The 19,472-nt window shown below is 38.9% G+C and overlaps 1 long non-coding RNA gene across 1 annotated transcript in view; it reads left to right on the top strand.

Annotated features, from left to right (window-relative positions):
• Positions 1–872: 872 nt before the first annotated feature.
• Positions 873–19,472, top strand: part of LOC124056080 — a 35,794-nt gene continuing 17,194 nt past the window's right edge. Inside the window, exon 1 of the long non-coding RNA XR_006842949.1 lies at positions 873–1,111. This is a non-coding gene — a long non-coding RNA (uncharacterized LOC124056080). The remainder of the gene's footprint in view (positions 1,112–19,472) is intronic.

The raw sequence follows: 19,472 nt of genomic DNA, 5'->3' as shown, positions 1-19,472 counted from the left end.
AAAATGCACATATTACAAATGTTGTACATTTGTGAGGGGGGCAGTTACATTTCCTGACTCCAGCTGTACTTTAATTTGGTGTTTCAGAGGTCTTTTTTTTTCTGTGTTAAATGTCATAGAGGGTCAAAATGCCAACGGCTGTTTCTTTGTCTCTTTCTGAATTGTTTGAATATTAAATAATGAGAAATATCAGTTGAGTTGGTTCATACTAAATCAAGTTTGTTTAAGTCATATACTGGATTAATCAGGAAATTGTCCCAACACCAACATCTTTTAACACCCATGCTTTCAGCAATCCTCAAAGAACTCTTTCTTCTAAAGAATTATTCTGAACTGCGTGGTTCCGGATGGAACCTCAGCTCTTCAGGAATAACTCTTTTGGAACCCTTATTTCTAAGAGTGCACAGTTATAAGGAAATCAGGTTTCAGGAGACAGCTTTTTTGTAATGCCAGGACAAAGTTTGTGTGATTAGACTCAAGTTAGACTATAATTAACATAGTTAAATAGCTTCACTGCAATCTCCAGGGACCTCTGCACGTTATATTCGAGGTAAGGGAGGAGGAGGAGGTTTGGGGTTGTAAAGCAGGTAATTAAATGAAGATCGTAGGCTATTGAATTTTCTCCAGGGCAAATACAGTACCCTTTCGTCCTCTTCCCCCTCTCCTTCCTTTTTCCAACCCTCACTTTCCAGCCTTGCACCTGAGATGAAGATGACAGTTAATGATGTATTTTTTCAAAAAACCTCTTTAGCTCCTGCCCTGTAGCTCACCCTCGGTCTCTCGTCTTTCATCCTTTACTGAGTTAGGTCCACAACATTTTTTTCTCCATGTTCCATTAGCAAATTGCCTGCCCCCTCTTTCTCTCCTCTTTGTTTCCACCTCTCCACCTGCCCCCTGACCCTTCCATTAGAAATCTAACTGGGGAATTTATTCATTTAAACTGGGAAAAACAATGAAGTTCACTCCAGGGTCTGTTTTATTTTTCAGAAGTTGGAGAGGAGCCACAGAGCAGGAGAGAGACTAATGTAGAATGGCATAGAGAAGACAACCTGAAGGACCTGAGAGCCATCATTCGCACAGAGTGGCAGCAAGGTCATCTGGCTAAGGGATGGTGAGTCTGTTATTTGCATATGCCGTGGGCTATGAGGTAATAAGGTCTGCTTGGCTTCTCCATTTTAATCATTTTAGAAAGTGTTAAGACAACCATTAGTCAACTGACCAGCAGACTATTTGATTTGCCCTGCTATTATCTATTTACATGCATGTGTTGGCCTAGATAAGATAATTCTGTGCATCCATCTGAAAATAAAGGGAGAAATATACAAGCTGTATCATTTTAGTGTTTTGACTAATGTTGATAATAGGCATAAAACTTTCATTCTAGTTTCATATACAGTAATTGGTTGACAGGTGTAGGTTGAGGACTATGGGTCTAATAATCAAAATAATCCTAATCCTAATAAGAGTTAGCATTAACACTGTAGGCAAGTCTGAGTAGCATATAATCACAACAAGATCTCTTGCTGAATAAATACATTAATGTCACCCATTATGACTAATCAATCTATTACATTCACAACATATTAATATGCACAACACAACAGCTGCATTACATTTACGATAATCAACACTTGATTATCATAATAAAATAAGTCAGTTAGTTAAAGCTGAGTTGATTAAGTAGAGAGAGAGAGAGAGATGGGGAGAGAGACGGTGTTTCTAATCCATGTGTGATTCAGTCAATATTCTGTACTCATATGTATTTCACTACGGTATGTATATTCCTAATGCTCCGGATAAACCTGTATCCCAAAACTGCTGAGTCAGTCAGCTTAGAGCCTTCACAGTCCGCTCCTTGTCTTAATATGTCTAGTCCTATGTCAGGTCTTTGGATATCAGGGTTAATATCTCACTGAAGGATCCAGTCTTCGAGATTATGTGTGTTTGATTTTGTTTACAGCATCTGCCATCAGATGTAATTGAATGTACTGCATGGTATAATCTGATACATCCGGGGGTGAGGTTTTACTGCTGCTGTCTCGTTTTGTGTGTGTGTGTGTGGGTGTGTGGGTGAGAGTGCGTGTGGGTGTGCAATGTTCCACGGTCCATAGATGCCCTCTCAGAATCCAAAAGAGCATGTAGATGTCCTGCCGGACTAAGTCCTGGTCTTAGGGGGAATCATGCTCTGTGATTAAGTCTGAACTCATTAAAGGTAATATCCTCTGCATTTAATTAAAGTCATCCTAATGAAAGAACTTTCTTTTCGTATCCAAAATAGGTGACTACAGTGACAAAAATGTTTCCAGCGATCTGATTTTCAAACAGAGCTCTTCATTATTATGTATACATCTTAATAAATATTAGTTTTTGAATTTTTTTTTTTTTCATCCAACATTTCATTTTTTTTCATTCACATAATGTATGTTTAGTGTTTGATTCAGGGCTTGTGATATAACAGTATGTTACTGCTGTGAACAGTTAACATCACTGTATTCATTTACAGCAACCTGAAGCATTTCATACTTACATTTTAAATACAAATTAACATTTCAGTGTGATGCTGCCATGCAGAATGATGAGGGAGCAGACACAGAAGGGGTTCAGTGTCAGGCTCGAGACACTTCCACAGGGCACAAGGTTGCTGCACAAGTGCACATCAACACAATTGTCCCTATCACAATCAGTTGTCTCTAACTGGCTCTGTTATTAAATGTTTCTATTTTATTTTAGTAACTTTACCCTAAATGCAAATATGGTTTATTTAAGTTAGGAATTTTATATCCTTGTTCATCTCTATTAAACTATTTGTTCTAATTTTGGGAAATATATAATATATGCTTTCTTGCCCAAAGACAGGCAGGGAAGTTGCTAATGCTCATATGTCTGCCAGTTAAATATGAAGCTTTGGCCAGGTCATAGATACCTCAGCTCATCATCAAGACTGTTAACAGAGGAAAAACAAGTGGATTGACACTGTCTAAGCATATTAAAATCCACATGTGAGCCTATTATGATAAATCAGACTATATACCAAAATGTTTAGCTACTGAATTAAAATTTACTATTTTATAGTAATATCCTACCAAAACTCTCTAAACCTGACAATAGCAGCAAACAGTGATGTAAAATGTTGCTTGAGGAATATACTTTTCATGTGTTTATACAAGGTTCAGCAGCAACATTTGTCATCATAAGAACAACAGCAACAGTAGACATCAAAGCTGTATCTAGACAAATCCAAAAAAGGGATGTTACATGTTATTTGTTTTTTTCACCCCACAGAGGAGTTCAAAGAGGTAGACTGGTGAAAAGTATGTCACTGGTACCAAGCCAGGATAAGGTATTACTAGCTTTAAATCCTTCAGCACTGATCAAAACAAGACTTGCTGCTCACACAGAGAAACTGGTTCATTCAAGAACATGTGACACTTCACACACACAGTCAGACACACACACACACACACACACGCTTTGATGACAATAAAGTGAACAATAACAGCAGGAACAGTGACCTTTGTGCTCCTGTCCACAGGCCAGCTGACAGCCAGCAGTAGATTGTACCATGTGGCCAGGGATGCTATTGTATTATAGTTCCTTTCTTTTATCACACTGTCTTACTCGATTTTTTTTTTTTTTTTTTCATTTTTGACAGCTGTAAAATGATCAATAACACATCAGTATACAAGGCCAAAACATGGATATTTTGTTCCCACTATATTGGACTTACAAATGTGGTTGTTATATGATTCCACCTACTAGATTATGTGTTTTCATTTATTTATTTATATTACAGTCTGCATTTCTGTTTCAATCAATCGTGCTGCATTGAACAATAGCTTCATATTCAAATTTAGCTTCAGGAACAGTTTTGCTTCGGGGCACTGAAATGATGAGAGATGGGAAATGCTCTTTACAGTCTGTTGCTCCAGCCCCAGCAGTTTAACGAGTAAAGACTTGGATTAACCTCTTCAAATGAAAATATGGCTGTTAAGTCTGCAAGTCTGAGTTGGAGGATTTTAGAGGCTTTTCCAAAGCTCAAATTCTCATGGTTTATTTTTGTTAAATATGTAATATGCAAGCTTTAAAAACATGTGTGACTGTTTACAGTGTGTCTGTGTATGTGCCCATATGTATATGTTTATCTCATCAGTGTTTTTAGACCTATAACTGTTTGCGTATGAGAGTGTGCCCGACTCCCTGAGTTCATTCGCTCATGCTTGTGTACTCACATGCCTCCATATGTCTCATAATCCGGGAGACTGGCACACATCATAGCATTGGGATCAGGGGAATTCAGAGCTGTTCTGCCACATTCATCAGCCTAAAGAAACAGACAGAGTGAACTTTTGTGGCTGTGTTTGGGATATTACACAAAATAAAGAAAAATTCTGAGTATGTACAGGGAATGGGTGCCTCAGTGAATGAAGAATTTGCTATGGAGAAGATTCAAAGGGGCAATTTTACACCAGTTTATGAGCAAGGGAGTGAATAGAGGGATGCATGCTGCCTAGAGACCACCACATGTTACACAAGAGAATCCATCTACAGCAAGACTGACCAAGGGTGCAATGATTCTGAATTGGCTCTGAAAAATTGAGTCCTTGCATACAAACAGATAAAGGAAATATTTAGAGAACAGAGTGTTTCATGAAAAATGGCTGCCAGTTTAATTCTGCGTCTTTTTCATTACATTTGCCAAGAAAGTATCAGCTCTCTTTGGCCGCCTGATGTTAGTACTTACAATATCTCAGAAACTACAGAACAGAATTCAATCACATTTGATGGGAGGCACAGCCATGGGCCAAGGAAAAATTTGATTTTGCTGTGGATCCCAACTGGGATTTTAAAGGATTTCTTCACATTTTTTATTTTTACTACTTTTCTCTCAGTGCCTGCTTTTACTGTGGTTAGCACTGTCGCCTCATAGCAAGAGGGTTCCAGGTTCGAATCCCAGTCTGGGCCCTTCTATGTGGAGTTTGCATGTTCTCCCTGTGCCTGCGTGGGTTTTCTCCGGGTACTCTGGCTTCCTCCCACAATACCAAAAACATGCTCATTAGGTTAATTGGCTACTCTACATTGCCCCTAGGTGTGAGTGTGAGAGTGTGTGGTTGTTTCTCTTTGTGTGTTGGCCCTGCGATTGACTGGCGACCAGTCCAGGGTGAACCCCGCCTCTTGCCCATAGTCAGCTGGGATAGGCTCCAGCTCCCCCGCGACCCTGACGGATAAGCGGTATAGAAAATGGATGGATGGATGGATTGCTTTTACTGGCAATTCTCCTTTCCACATCACGTTTAAGTGCAGAGTACGCATACAGTATACTTTGCTATTTTTGTACATTAGAATATCTTTACTTAAGAAACACAAGTAACTCATAACATAGTCTGGAAGATGACTTCATAAGCTGCTTTAAACTGTTTAAAATCTGCTGAGAATAACTGCACTAAAATCAGTAAAGACCTGATCTTGGTGGAACAGTCACATTGTAATCACACACATTATGACAGAGTGTATTTCTTTATAAGTCTCCCGAGGTACTGCATTTCTCAAGGTTGATAGCGTAGTGAGGTTAAAGTGAAATAAACATGTTAAACAAAAAAATGTATAATTTAAAGGTCACTTAGGGAAAAAAAAGTAGACTGACCCCAGCAGCCTAAAAACATGTACAGGTAAACATCTTGTGCCATATGTCCTCCACAAAGAATACCTGGCTATTTGATTTGCTGTCAGTATCTAGCAAGTCCCCCAGGAGCAAAGTCATTGTGAGACTCTGTGAAATTAAAGAAATTTCTACTGTAATTTGAAAATACTGCTTCAGATAGTTAATGTTATAAAGATGATGAAAACACACCCCAGTATAAGACTGGGGTTTGGTCAGACCCTGTTATCCATCCCCAGAGATGCTGCACTTCCATGGCAGATGGGAGAGGTGAGAGGCAACAGCACAGTGCGCACTGATCATTACACTGGGCAAACTGTGTTGTGTGTGACTTTGTGTAATCTCAAGATTGAAGCAACCGCTGATCTAATCATTCAATGTGTTAGCTATGGCAGGTGGCTGGCAGTCAGACGTGCTCCATGTTAAATCTAGCTCCCGTTGTGTTTATTGATCTTTTATCTTTTGAGAAAGAACAGACAGGTATTTTGTTTTTGAATCCGTGAACACTGTGGTTGGTTATAGAATGTGGAATTGATGTAGAATTTGATACAGGTTGGTGTATAGTGCATATAGCTATGAAGAAGTTGCTCATCAAACATGGTGTGCCACTGTTACATTTATAATTTAGCCAGAAATATGAAAGTCTATTTGTGGAAAATGCTGGTTACATCCAGAGTTTAACCTTCAACAAGGGCTTCTGAAATATAAATCACACAGCAAGCTTGTTTTACGGTACATGTTGTTTCTTTTGTATTGCTGTATGTAATTATGTGCCTCTATGAGATAAACAGACAAGCTAGGGACACTCTTATGATTCATATATTCAAACTAATAAGTTCCCATAAGTCCTTTCTCTCTGTTCCAAACGTTTTCCTCACATTCTCTCAGTCCTCCTTTGACTTCCTTCACTGTCTTGCACCAGCTGAAAATACAAAAGCAAAACAAAAACGCACAGACATGAAACCCGAATGGAAATTCTGCCAGGCGCTGCCACCTCCTCAGATGCTATAGTGAACTAAGCAAGGGGATCTTTGAGGAAGCAAAGGGACTTTTAATGAACAGGCCCTTTATTGATCTGTGGACAAAACAGTCGTTAATTATGTGCGGGGTGAGCATTTAATTGAGGGAGTGAAACAAGGTCCCTGCTTGCTAAGCGACTACATGGCCAAGAATGAGGAGCATTTGATTGAGTCTTGTGCCACTGGTGTAAAGGATGAGACCCAGCGTTCTCTCAGCCAGTGCCTCTGGATGTTGCTTTCTCCCATTTGGATGTGTATGTTTTTTCTTTTCAGTCTTTCACTGCCTCTCCCCTACCTCGTGTTTTAGCTAGTGACAACTTGCTGGCTTATTCCACTCTCCCTTTGTTTCAAAATTAAGAGGAAATGTCGTCCATCTCCTCATTTTCCTTCACTCTGTGCGCTCTTCTGCCATCTGTTCAGCCCAGTCTGCCTTGTGCAGCCTTGACTCCCTGACTTGTATAGATGGCAGAGGTGACATGTAGATGATGTGTCTAAAGCAATAGAGACTCTGGAAAAGGCGTTTATTGACTCAGTATGCTCTCAGTGTGTGTGTGTTTATGTATTATAGCACCCATATTTCTATAGTTTATGCACTGTAGTGTATCTCTTTGATTTGTAGTTGTCAGTCATCATCAGGCTGCCGTCTTTTGGCTCAGCTCAGTGAGTCCTATTATATGCGAGCATAACCCTCCATCTCTGCTGACTGTGTGTTGTATTGGCTCTATGAACCAACACTAGTGGTCATTTAATAGGTTAATACGTTGCTTTACTAAAACAAATTTTAATGCTCATTATGTTCTTTTACAAGATAAAACACAGTATATAATTCTGAAATCATATACACGCACACAAAACTGAACATCCAATAGGCTGTAAATTCAACTTCTGTATTGTCACATGCACAGCAATTACAAGAGAGATACAAGAGAGAAGAGAGAAAACTTGAGTGGTAGTAAAATGCCTATGCTATAGTGTAAACAGGTTGTTCAGTAATGTGGTAATCATACGGTATATTCATGACAAAAGAGATTGTAGAAATGTAGATATGATGAAGACACATGGGATCACCTGTGTGATCAACCAGATGAGACTTAAGTCATCGGTTCCACTGAGGTGTATAAACAACAAAATAACCTCCGTCACTCACACCGCACACTTCTGGAGGTGTTTAACTAAAGAACTAAGGTGTAATCCCTACAGGGGATGACTTGTGTTGCTTGAGCATGACTGAATAATCTCAGCGTGCGTCAGATTCTCATTAAAAGAGGCTTATTTATCTCTACGCTTCCTAAAGAATCAAGGCTGGCATTTTCAAGTCTTTGGGTTGGCAGCAATTACCATACCTATCAAGTAGCTTTTATAACGCCTGTTCTGTGTCATAAGAAAGATGTGCCAAGCTATTACTCAAGCTGCCGGTACTTTTTGCAAGGTGGAAGTGCTGAATGCACTCTCAAAATGGATTTATGTAAAGGCATCAGTTTCTGTGTAGGGGGGAAAAAACACTTCCATTTTAGAAGTTAAAAATATAGCTTTGCCATCTTTGCCTGTCTGGAGAAAAGGGAATAGCAGTTTGTAGTTGTAAGCTGTTAAAACCTCTTGTGTTGGGGTTTTTACATGCAGCTATGCTTTGTATTTGTCAACACCCAGTTTGAAAAATGTTGCAATTAACATCAACCAAACACTTATCTCTAGTGATATAGGTAAGAAGTTAAGACTAAGCAGTAATTAATCACTCAAGTTTACAACAGTTGAAAGAAAGAAAGAAAGAAAGAAGGAATAATAAAAATAATAGATATGCTTCATAACTTAGGGGAAAAAGCCAAACTAAAGCACACAAAATGGAGGAGTATAACAATAGATGATCTTGAACGGGATGTATATTTTAAAACACAAACATTGACGTAACTTTATATCTTTGATGCCATGTTCACAGCATATGGAAGCTTGACACATTTAACAGTTTCTAACCTGTAAAATACTGTGCATGTCAGTGTTCAACTTTCACTTATAGATATACAGTAGATGCTTTGGGTTGCAGTTGAACTAAATCACAATTTCATGCAATTTTGATTAGAACTCTGCCCCTCTTAACTCTGTTTGTCATACAATATTTTCCATTCCTTCTCTCCCCCCTCACATGATGATACTGTGAGATAAGTGTCAAAATCTATAGTTATAAATAGCTGAAGTCGTGGGAGTATTTTCAGTGCTACTTTAAATTTCAGTAAAAGTTATAGGAGTGACGGTGGAAACTGCTTGTATGAGCACTGATCCTATACAAAGAAAAACAGAGCAACTGCTTGAGTTGAGTTTATCCAAAGTCCAAATTTAGCATATGAAAAAATCAAATTTTTGACTAGCCTTAGTTGCACTATATTCTTTTAATAATGCAAACAGCCCTCCAAATGTTCATCCAGTGTCAGGATCTGGCTGTGGAGAATTCCTCTGCTGATAGTATTGTGTGACTAGCTATAATATCCCACTGCTGCTTGGAGGGCTATTACTGTCGTAGTAACCCAACGGGGTGTCATATATGGTTAGCAGCTGCGACTATTTGTATTTTTTTCTTATGTTAACTCACAGCTGTGTCGCTACATGAGCCTGAAGAGGAATGTGCACAGTACCTGCTTGTGTGTGTGTGTGTGTATCATGCATCTGCTTGTGTAGCATGTATCTGCTGTGCCTGTAATCTACAATGCTCTTTTCTCCCAGGGTCCATAACCTCCCATTGCTCTATGATAAATGTGTGGCTCTGTGGTGCACGTGTGGCCTTAAAATGAAACGGTCAGCTGGTCCCTGCGGGAGCAGTACATACTGTTTTCAGACACATCATTACTGCTATGGATCTATTGATTGTTTGTTGTTAGGTTTTTGCTTTATTTATTTTTTTCATTTCATTGTGTCTTTTCTTTTTTCTTTCAATCATCTACAATTAGGTTAGATAGCTAAACACACAACACAGAATCAATTCAAAATTATTTGACTGGATTAAGTACACTTTGTGAGGCATTGTTTGTTTTTTTAGTTGAAATCACATGTTTACATTTTCTAATATTCAGCCTTTTGCAAACATGAAAAATGCTCTCTTCACAAAAAAGACTGCATTGCTTGTTCAAATGGCATACATTCTGTAGCAATGGCGGTACTACCATGACACTGTTGTCCTCCTGAAAGGCACAAGATTTAATGAGCTAATGGACGTATGAAGTGCCTGACTTTGGCAACAGGGACTGGGGTTAGAACAAGGACACAAATATTATATAAGCAGAACTAAGCACACAATATACTGGTACATTTAATGAGCATTTAATGGTTGCCATAAGCAATCCCTTAAAGTGTTGTCTTGTGAATACAGCAGACATTGTATCATCACTAAGGAAATGAATAGGCTATATGTGAAAATCTGCTCTTGAAGTGTGACACATTACTGGTGTGTACTGGATATTACCTAGCGGGTCATCAATTATCTTATCCTTATAATGAGCATTAGTTGATCACGGGATTATTTATGCCTAACATTGTTAATGACATGAATGAATTTGTGTGTGACATGTGTGAGTGATTCAGCAATAACACACTTTCCGTTCTAATCTGTCTGTCACTCATAACTACATAGAGCAAAGCCAGTCAGCATGAGGTCAGATGCAACCAGTTACTCACATCCTTGGATAGGAATGTCAACCCACACACGAATAACGTTTTATCTGAACACCTTCAGGGCCTTAATGTGTCCAGCAGCTCAACCCTGTTTGGAGAGGATCATTTTATTTTGCCAAGACTACAGGTGTTTCTATCAGTCCTTTAATAAAACTGATGGAATACTTGTCTTTTTTCTTCTTCCATTAAATGATAGTGATATTTCATTAAGGGTTATGGGCTATACAGTGTGGGGACAGGGCTGTATGTGTTGCTTCTCTGTGAACAGATACTTTCTCATCTGAATAAAAATGCAAGACTAATTTGTCTTTGATGCAAAAGCAACCTGCCCTCCCTTATCAGTGCAGTTACCCCCTCTCCCCCTCTCAAAAACTCTTGAAACCTGACAAGAGATTTTCAATTTCCAGCAGCAATCTCTGCTAACAACCCTGGCCTACCAGGATATATAAGACCATTACCATTCATAGGAACAACAAGAAACAAGGCGGAGCAGATGTCCCATAAGACCAACAGCAAATGCATGGTCTTGTCTCCTTGTGTTAAATCAACATTAGGGGCTGTTTAAAAATAATTTTTCTGGAAGCTTTGCCCCCACTGCTTGTGTCTTTGCTGCCTGTGAAATGTGTTTTTTGTGAAGTAGGATCAGATGAGCCCTAATGCTTTATTTTGGCAAGGCGGCACGGCAAACTTAGAGGACACTGATTGCTTGTGTCCTCCTCTCTAATGTTCTTGTTAATTCTCCAGTGAAGCTGATTGCCACATTCAGATGTGTGGAGGGGGTTAGAGAGGGAAACGGTTAGCGGTGCAGTGACAAAGTCCTGCGGCAGGCTGCCATTAATTCAGCTACCAAGTTGTTTCACCTCTTGTCTTTCCCTCTTGCTCTCTCATTCTCTTGCTCTCATTCTCTCTTTCTCCCTTTTTCCTTCCCTCACCCGCCTCACATAACGCTCTAGGAATTAAATTAGAGCTTGCGAAATCTTCAGACATGCTTATTACCGGGCTGGCATTGTTGTAATGTGTCTGACCTTGACCTGTTAAGGATTAATCCAAGCAGACAGGACTGAGCAGGCGCCCCGGCTGATTCCCATGCAGAGCACAGGCACCAGTTGTGTTTACTAATCTGAGATGGAAGAGGAGAACAAACAACAAGTACCAGCTCCTCACTCGCAGCGAGCAGCTCAGACTGGACTCACTGTGTCGCATCAGACAGCAGGATGGGAGAGATGCGAGATGTGTTTTCTCTGTGTTTTTATGATCAGTGCCTGCACCTTTATTTTCAAAGGTTAAATCTGAGAGAACAAAGAGTCACTTACACCCCTGCCTCCATGTCTGTGCTGATTATACTATGGTTAGTGAGAGGCAGGCTTTTGGGCCGTACCTGTCAACCCTCCCGCTTCTCCCAGGATTCTTCGATATTTTACCCTTCTCCTCTGCTGTCTTACCATTTGAATATCCTCCTGTATTTTTAAAGAAAATAATATACTGGAACTCCCAAAAACAAACAAAAAATGAAAAAAAAAAACAAAAAAACAAAGTATATACTTGTACAGCAATAATATCTCTCAATCATCACTTGTGACCCGCTAGAAATGTGTGACAGTGTCTGTACCTGCCCTTTGCCGAGACATTTCTGGGCGTCAACAATACTAAAACAAAAGACTGATTTTTGAACCCCCACCCCTCAAGGTTGTCACATACTGACGTCAAATACAGTCAGTGGCAATTTGATGACCTTGGAATGAGAGTAGGCAATCAACTGTCTTTCTCCAGAATTGCTTAATGGTGTGAAAACAACGTGTTGTGTCTTCTAAAAATATAATGAACAAATAAATAAGGATAATACCAAGGGGAAGAAAAATAATGGCTGCACAAAGATTCCAATGATGGATGAATGTGAGAGGGACAGAATTCCTGCCAAAAGGACTAAAAATTTTGTGCATCTATCTCACCAAATAGCGGGAAGCTTGATTTAGAGTAATGTAGGTCAAGACATGGTTTTTGCAAAAACATGACACTCAAATTTATGTATTTGTATTTTAAAAAGTGCATATGCCAAATATGTATATGAAATGGACATATGCATATGCATACATCTCATATACAGGGGGTATGTGAAGAGTCATGGGGTGGTGGGAAAAAAATTTCTTATTTGAGACGTATTTGAGTGCACCATATACGGCTGTTTTGCCACATCCATCAGCATCTCGTCGAAAGACAGGAAGTAGTCTTTATTATTCATATAAATATAAGGTGAAAGTATTGTTTGTGCTTTATTCTTTATTTCATCCAATCTCACTCCTTATTAAGCACAGAAAGCAAGCATTTTATTTATTTACTTTGTTATGATTTGAAAGCAATACTGGTATTATTACTGATCCACCATGATATGCAGAGACAATATCAATAAGCCTAAAAAAAACAAACTAATAAAACAAACTTTAAACACTAAAAAAGCCTTATAAAGAACTAATCAAATGCAGGAAAATGTAACCTTTAGAAACAGACGATATCTGTAATAGCATAATTAGTGGAAGCAAAGAAAAAAATCTGTAAATAGAGCTGGTAACAATGTGCACAAGGGAGTATAAAGTATAAAAAGTATAAAATCTTACAGGCAAGGTAATCTTATTTGTATAACACAGTCACATACATGGTAATCTAAAATGCTTTAAATAAAGTATTCAGATTAAAGCAGCAGCCTAAGGTGGCAAGAAAAGAAAAAAACTGTAGAGAAAAACAAAAATTTGATTAAAACGATAAAAAACTTTAAAATTCAGAATTAAACCCAGAAACACATTTGATCTTAGAGATGAGGTAGGCTGATAAGCTATGATGTGTATGTATTTTTTTGTTTTTTGATTTTTTTTGTTCTTTAAAACATGCTGGACGCCAGTGCATAGATTGGAGTACTGGTGTGATGTACTCCTTAATTATCCTTAAAAGCGTTATCTAAACTTTAGACACACTAAGCAAAATAAATAAATAAATAAATAAAAAATTACTGAACTTGCTGCTTTGGTGCTTTGCTTGCTCCTACAACTCGATGTCCACTAGTTTCTGAGGTTTCACTTCTTTTTAGCTGCAGGAGGAAAGTTCATGCTCAACAATCTTCATCTCGACTGCCACTGTTGTAATCATCTAAGTATCTATACTCAGATCCCACCTGTGTTTTGGAGCCTTGCTGCAGGCTTTTCTTTCTCAAGCAACCTTCTCCTCTGCCATGCAGTAGGACCCTATCGTGTATTTGTAGAGGCCATAAAAGGAAGTGCTAAGAGCACACGATCATGTGATTCTTAATTAGTGTCATGCAGAAAAATAACTACAAAAAATACCCACATAAAAAACAGATTTATATAAGAAAGACCTCAAAACTATTATTAGAGATAAAGTAGAAACATGCATGCCGGCTAAAAAGTTAGAAATACACATAGCACAGATCAGTTCTCTGTACCTGAGTAGACCTGCAACATAAGGTATAAGGTGTGGGATGCAGCGAGCACGAGAAAAACACTTCAATGCAGGAGGCAGGAAGAGATCAGAAAATAGCAGGTAATGTGGCTGAAGGTGTGGGATCACCGCTTGTTGAGGGTAAAGTTGTTTAAAGGTGTGCTGAAACCTAGTGCTTGAAACCACTGTATGGTTAGATCATATTTCTAAAAAAGAATGTATGATATAAAATAAGAGATTCCAGTGGTGAGAGCAGTGTGTCTCCTGTTATCATTATTTCTTCCAAAGAAGCCACAACTAAAACAGCATACTGAGTAAATTAAGTGGCAAGGTGATGCTTTTCCCAAAGAGGACCGTATAGTCTGCTTCTAAGTAGGTCATTAGTTTTCAAAATCCTTTACTCTCAACGGTGCTAATCGGTTGCCTAAATTTAGTAATCCTGTTGGCAGAGAGGGCTCCTGAGTTTGGCTTCTGCAACGCCTCTGAGGAGCCTGCAGAAATAATGCATTCCTGGTTCAGCTAGTTCCACCATCTTTAGAAGTTTTGTGAATATTTTGGTTGTTTTGTTGTCATTAAGCTATGATTGAACGACATTTTGGCAAAACGTTTTTCTTTCATTTGACACTGGGTGTGTATAGAGCTTCAACTTTCAACATTGTTTTGTCCCTGGAGGACAATTGGTTTTGCAACAAGCTATAGTAGTAATACATAAACAAACAATGGCATACAGTGCAAAAAGAGGTGTCCTGAATAGTAGGCTGGAAACTTTGTAGTGTACTTAGCCCCAGCAATAACACTGAAATAAGTCAGAAAACCTGCAAAATTGTAAAAGACGGTATGATGAACAAGACGAGTAAGATGAAGTGCACAGGGTCCAGGCATACTGATTATATAATCTTTGCCATAGTAACACAGTCTCCATCGTCTAAATATACATCATCATCAGTTGTTAGCATTAGTCAGCATTATCATTATCATTATCACAAAAACCATAATCACATCTTTACTACACAATCACAAGACAAGTTCAAGACAGCAGCCCAAAGACTTAGGACTCAGGACACATGTCTCTTTACAGAGGGGAATCTGAAGAGCCAGAGGGTAAGATGTGAGGTTTAGAGTATAGAGGATGGGTGCTAGGATAGATGATAGGATAGTACCCTAGGTACCCTTTGGTGTCTGACTGATGCGCAGAGGCTTCCGGCCACATAGCCTTTCTAACGTGCTTAGCATGAAGCACCACTGTGGTTAAGTTAGGGCACAGAAGGATTTGTTAACTATGTTGTGCTGACGTGGACATGTTTCCATTGGATCTACGCTGCAGTCTGGTGCATCTCATCCATATGCACAGGGTACCTTCTGAGTATGGATGAGACGGTGAATGACATGCCAAAACAGCGGTATTTGACATGCTCGAAATGTGATCAGGCTCCTTAAACGGGTGGGATAGCATATATATTTGTACTCCCAATACATAGTTCCTCACTGTCACTGTCCTAGTTAATGCATAGTTGGCCTTGTTACTGATATTCCCAAACAAGCATTAGAGAAAATTTTAAAATCGACTCAATATAGAGTCTATAAAATGATGAGGGTCTTTTCAGCGTCAAAATAAAACAAACTTTTCCTGTGAGCAGAATACACATTGCTGATATTTCTTTTTAACTTATAGTTACAATTAAAATCTGTCTCGTTAACAATTAAAATACCAGTACTTGTAGATGTATAGTCTACTGCCTGTCCCTTAATACTCTAAGGGGTTAAGACCTGATGCTGGAAATCAATACTCAAGTCCTTAGTTTTTTAGTCACACTCAGTTGTAGAAATGTACTGTCATACCAAATCCATCAGCAACAAAAACATGGCTGTTTTCCTCAGCACTGAAGAGACTGACTATGACAGAGTCATCAGCAAACTTTAAAATGTATCCGATGTCATCTCAGCTATGGCAGTCAGCACCATACCCAATATACAAGAGTGGCTAAGGGACATAGCCCTGAGGGGATCCTGTGGATGATGACAGTTCGCCCCAACATAATAGCTTCCATTCACTAAACATAACTAGTCATGGAATAAATAAATAGCAATGTGTAATAATAGTGAATTTCCTGTCATGTCATGGTGCATACAACCCACAGCTACATAGTCTTAGTCTCCATTCTATCCCTCACACAGTCTAATGCCAATGTTTACCCATTCTCCAATTAGTATATAATTTTCTTTGCATTACCAGCATGCTAAGTCTTATCTTTACCACAGAGATATGGAAAGGAAAAAGGAATGGAGAGTTATCGCCGTGCCCAGTTGTTTCTGGCATCCAGCAAACTTGAGTCTCTGACCCCTCATATAGACTCTCACTTGGCCCTGTAGCCTCTATTAGCCCTAAAAGACTCTTTCTCTTCTATGTATCTCTTTTCTCTTTTCTTTTTTGTCTAATTTCTGACCACATTTGACCACATTTCTGTCCCCACATCTCTCTCCCTGTCACTCGCTGTCTCTCTCTCACTCTCTCTCTCTTTTCCTTCCTCCATGTCTTTGTCTCATTTCCTCTTTTCTCCCTCAGCAATGTTTTGTGATTGGCAGCTGAAGCTTGACTGCAGCAGAGTTAATAGAGAATAGGGAGGAATACCTAGAGGATTTACAGCTGAGTGGAGACGCACAAATAAGATAATGACTTGGGAATAACAATTTTGCTGCACCGTTTGGGAAGGCACTGGAGAGAGAGAAAGACACAGAGGGCAAAAAGAGACAGACAAGACAAAACACAAAGAAAGTCTTAAAGACAGTGAGGAGGAGAGGGAGGATAAAGAGGCATACATAAGTGAACAAGTGAATTCCAGGGCCGGACGACTTAACAAGAGTTTTCTAAATTGGAAAAAATTGTCTGAATCCCTGTGGGTTTTCTGAAAGATAAAGCTTTGTACCACTGATGAACTAAGAGTTATTTTCCTTCCTGATGCATTTGTTTTGATACGAGCCTGGTTGATTGCTGACCATATCTTTTGTTTTCCAATGGAGTACTATAGACACTTTGAATATTAATACTACAAGGCAATGTTCATCATATGTGTGTGTGACTCTGTGTGTGTGTGTGTGTGTGTGTATGCATATTTCTGTAGTTGTGGGGACAAAAATCTGTTTAAACTGTCATATAGTGAGGACCTGCCTTACTTGTGGGGACAAAACTCAAGTCCCTACAACATAAATCAGTGTCCGTAAATGTAAATCAGTGTAAATGTAATGTCCCCCAAAGTGATGGAAACATAGCTGTGTGTATGTGTGTGTTTGGTGTGGGGTGTCTCTGCATTTGACTTATATGTAGCTTTGTTTGCATTGTTTACACTCCTTATCCGAAACAATGGCTAAGTACCAATATAAGGACATTTTCTGACAATGAGAGACGTGTCTGGTGAGGGGAGATAACCCACTAAAATTCATAATGCCCAAGCATCCCTTCAAACTTATGAGACAGGAGTGGGTCACCCATCAAAACCGTAATCTACAGTCATTTGGTTGTCAGACTTGTTGGTTGAGTTATAGAGGCTGGCAGCACTCAGAAGGCCTTCTTAAGGGACCTAATCTCAGACTAAAGACAAGGGCTCTTGGTGATATAATTTTCTCCCTCTCGCTTCACTGCTCTGTCCCTCCATCATCTCTTTGACATCACTCAATGCTCAACAAAGTAGCTAATGAGGCAGAAGAGGAGAGAATATTTGCCTGGTAATTAAGAAAAATGAAAGGAAGTGGAGTTTGAAAGCTGACATGGATGCACACTATAATTGTCCTCTCCTTGACGTCGGGGTGCAGCGTAGACTATGCTTTTCCAGTGCACTCTTCTTAATTCAAGTCTCATTAGCTTCTCACTCTTTAGAGCCCTAAGATCTCTGTCTATCTCACAATTTTTTTTTCGCACTTCACTTCTCCCTCTTACTTTGTCTTTTCTGATTACCTCCCCCAGTCAAGTTGGGATTTGTTTTAGTGCATTTATCAACAAATTGAAGACCTGAGGTCAAAATGCAGCTAATTAGACAGCCAGAATTTTGTCAGAATTTTCACCTTAGAGAGTCACTTAGGTTCTAATCAGTTTATTTCATAAAGACAAACTGTCAGAACCAAACTTCAATTATTTCTTGAAGGTCATATTTTTTCGGTATTTCTACAAATCTTAAAAACTACTAAATAGGTCACTGAGTTGCAAGTTTTCACACCAAATCCACTCTGTAAACCAGTTGTGGAAAAGACATAAAAGACAATCGTGCTGAACTCAAATTATGAGTAATGTACTGCTGAGAATATAAGGCACTATATGTAAAGCTTCAGAGGTGTGTTCAGCTTTGTTGCCAGTCTAGAGAATTTCACTCTTGTTTAGAAAACAGCTGGGAGTCTTCAAAAACTGTACACAAAAGTGCTATCACTAAATCAGACCTAGGTGCCAATTTTCACACCGTTTCCTCAAAATGCTGGGTACCTGTTATTATGTGGAAACAGTCACAGATACATGTACAATAGAATTGGTAAAAAAAAAAAAAAACAAGCAATTCATTGCTGAAGGAATTGCTCTAGGTCACCTGGGATTATGCCCGTTTAAGCCAGGAAAAATTTAGTATATATGTTCTTTTCATCCTAATCAGAAGCTATTTATTAGAAGTGAACCAGAGGCTTAGAGGGGATTTCTTTAGCTTACCTTACCTTCATCAGAAAGAGGGAGGTGTACCTTAGCACTTCTCATGGCCTGCATGTGCTAACAGCAAGTTCTATAGAGCTTTAATTGTCCTCCATCAAGAACCACAAAGAGAGAACAGATCTCCTAACATTTAATAGGCTGAATAAATAAATTCTGATGACAAATGAACCTAACCAGAGATATTCAGTTATGACTGCATAAAATGTACATTTTAACAAGTCACAAGTAAAGGGTAGAGCATTACAGATTAGACTGCAGCCTCTCAGGGAGGTTGTCGGCCATGCCTGCAGTAAACATTTACCAGATTACAGGAATCACTCTGTTTAGTGTTTGTTTATGTACTCTATGTTTTTTACAGTGCTGTTTTTTGGGAGATTTAGAGAGGATGGTACAGAGAAATAGCTACCTTTGGTGGTTGAGTAATAAAAGCAATTAAAACCCTTAGCACATGATTATATCCCAGAGGGAGTAGTTTGGCTGTGTAAGCTCCATTTTAAGAGGTTTTAGATGGATGACTAATCCAGAGCCAAGTGTGGAATCTGACCTTTAGTTTTTACATTGATTAACAATATTTTCGCATTTTAATTTTGTTGCATTTCGCTCATTTAAGGGTATTAGTGTGCAAATTGCTCTAGATTTTTTTTCTATTTGCAAGCTCGTTATTAAATAGGAAAGTATACTACTGTGTAATTGAAACATTTTATTCAATTTTCCACTCATAAATGATGTTATTCCGTAAAATGGCTTGTCATGCATCCATTCTTTACATTAACAACTTTTACTGAGCTGTTCATCTGAAATGTATTTTACAGCTGCAGTGGTTTAAAAACCACAAAGAAAGGCAGAAGTGTCTGCAATCTATAGAGTAATGTTCCATTTACATCATATTGTACACACCAGTGAAAAGAGGTATTTTTACTTGCTGATGAAGTCCAAAAAGTCAGGCCAACTTGACTGAATTTATCCCCACCACCCCAACAAACAGCCACACTCCTCCTTGCCGGTCCAC

The sequence above is a fragment of the Scatophagus argus genome, chromosome 3, assembly GCF_020382885.2.
Source record: "Scatophagus argus isolate fScaArg1 chromosome 3, fScaArg1.pri, whole genome shotgun sequence".
NCBI lineage: Eukaryota > Metazoa > Chordata > Actinopteri > Scatophagidae > Scatophagus > Scatophagus argus.
This window is presented reverse-complemented; position numbering and strand designations above follow the sequence as displayed.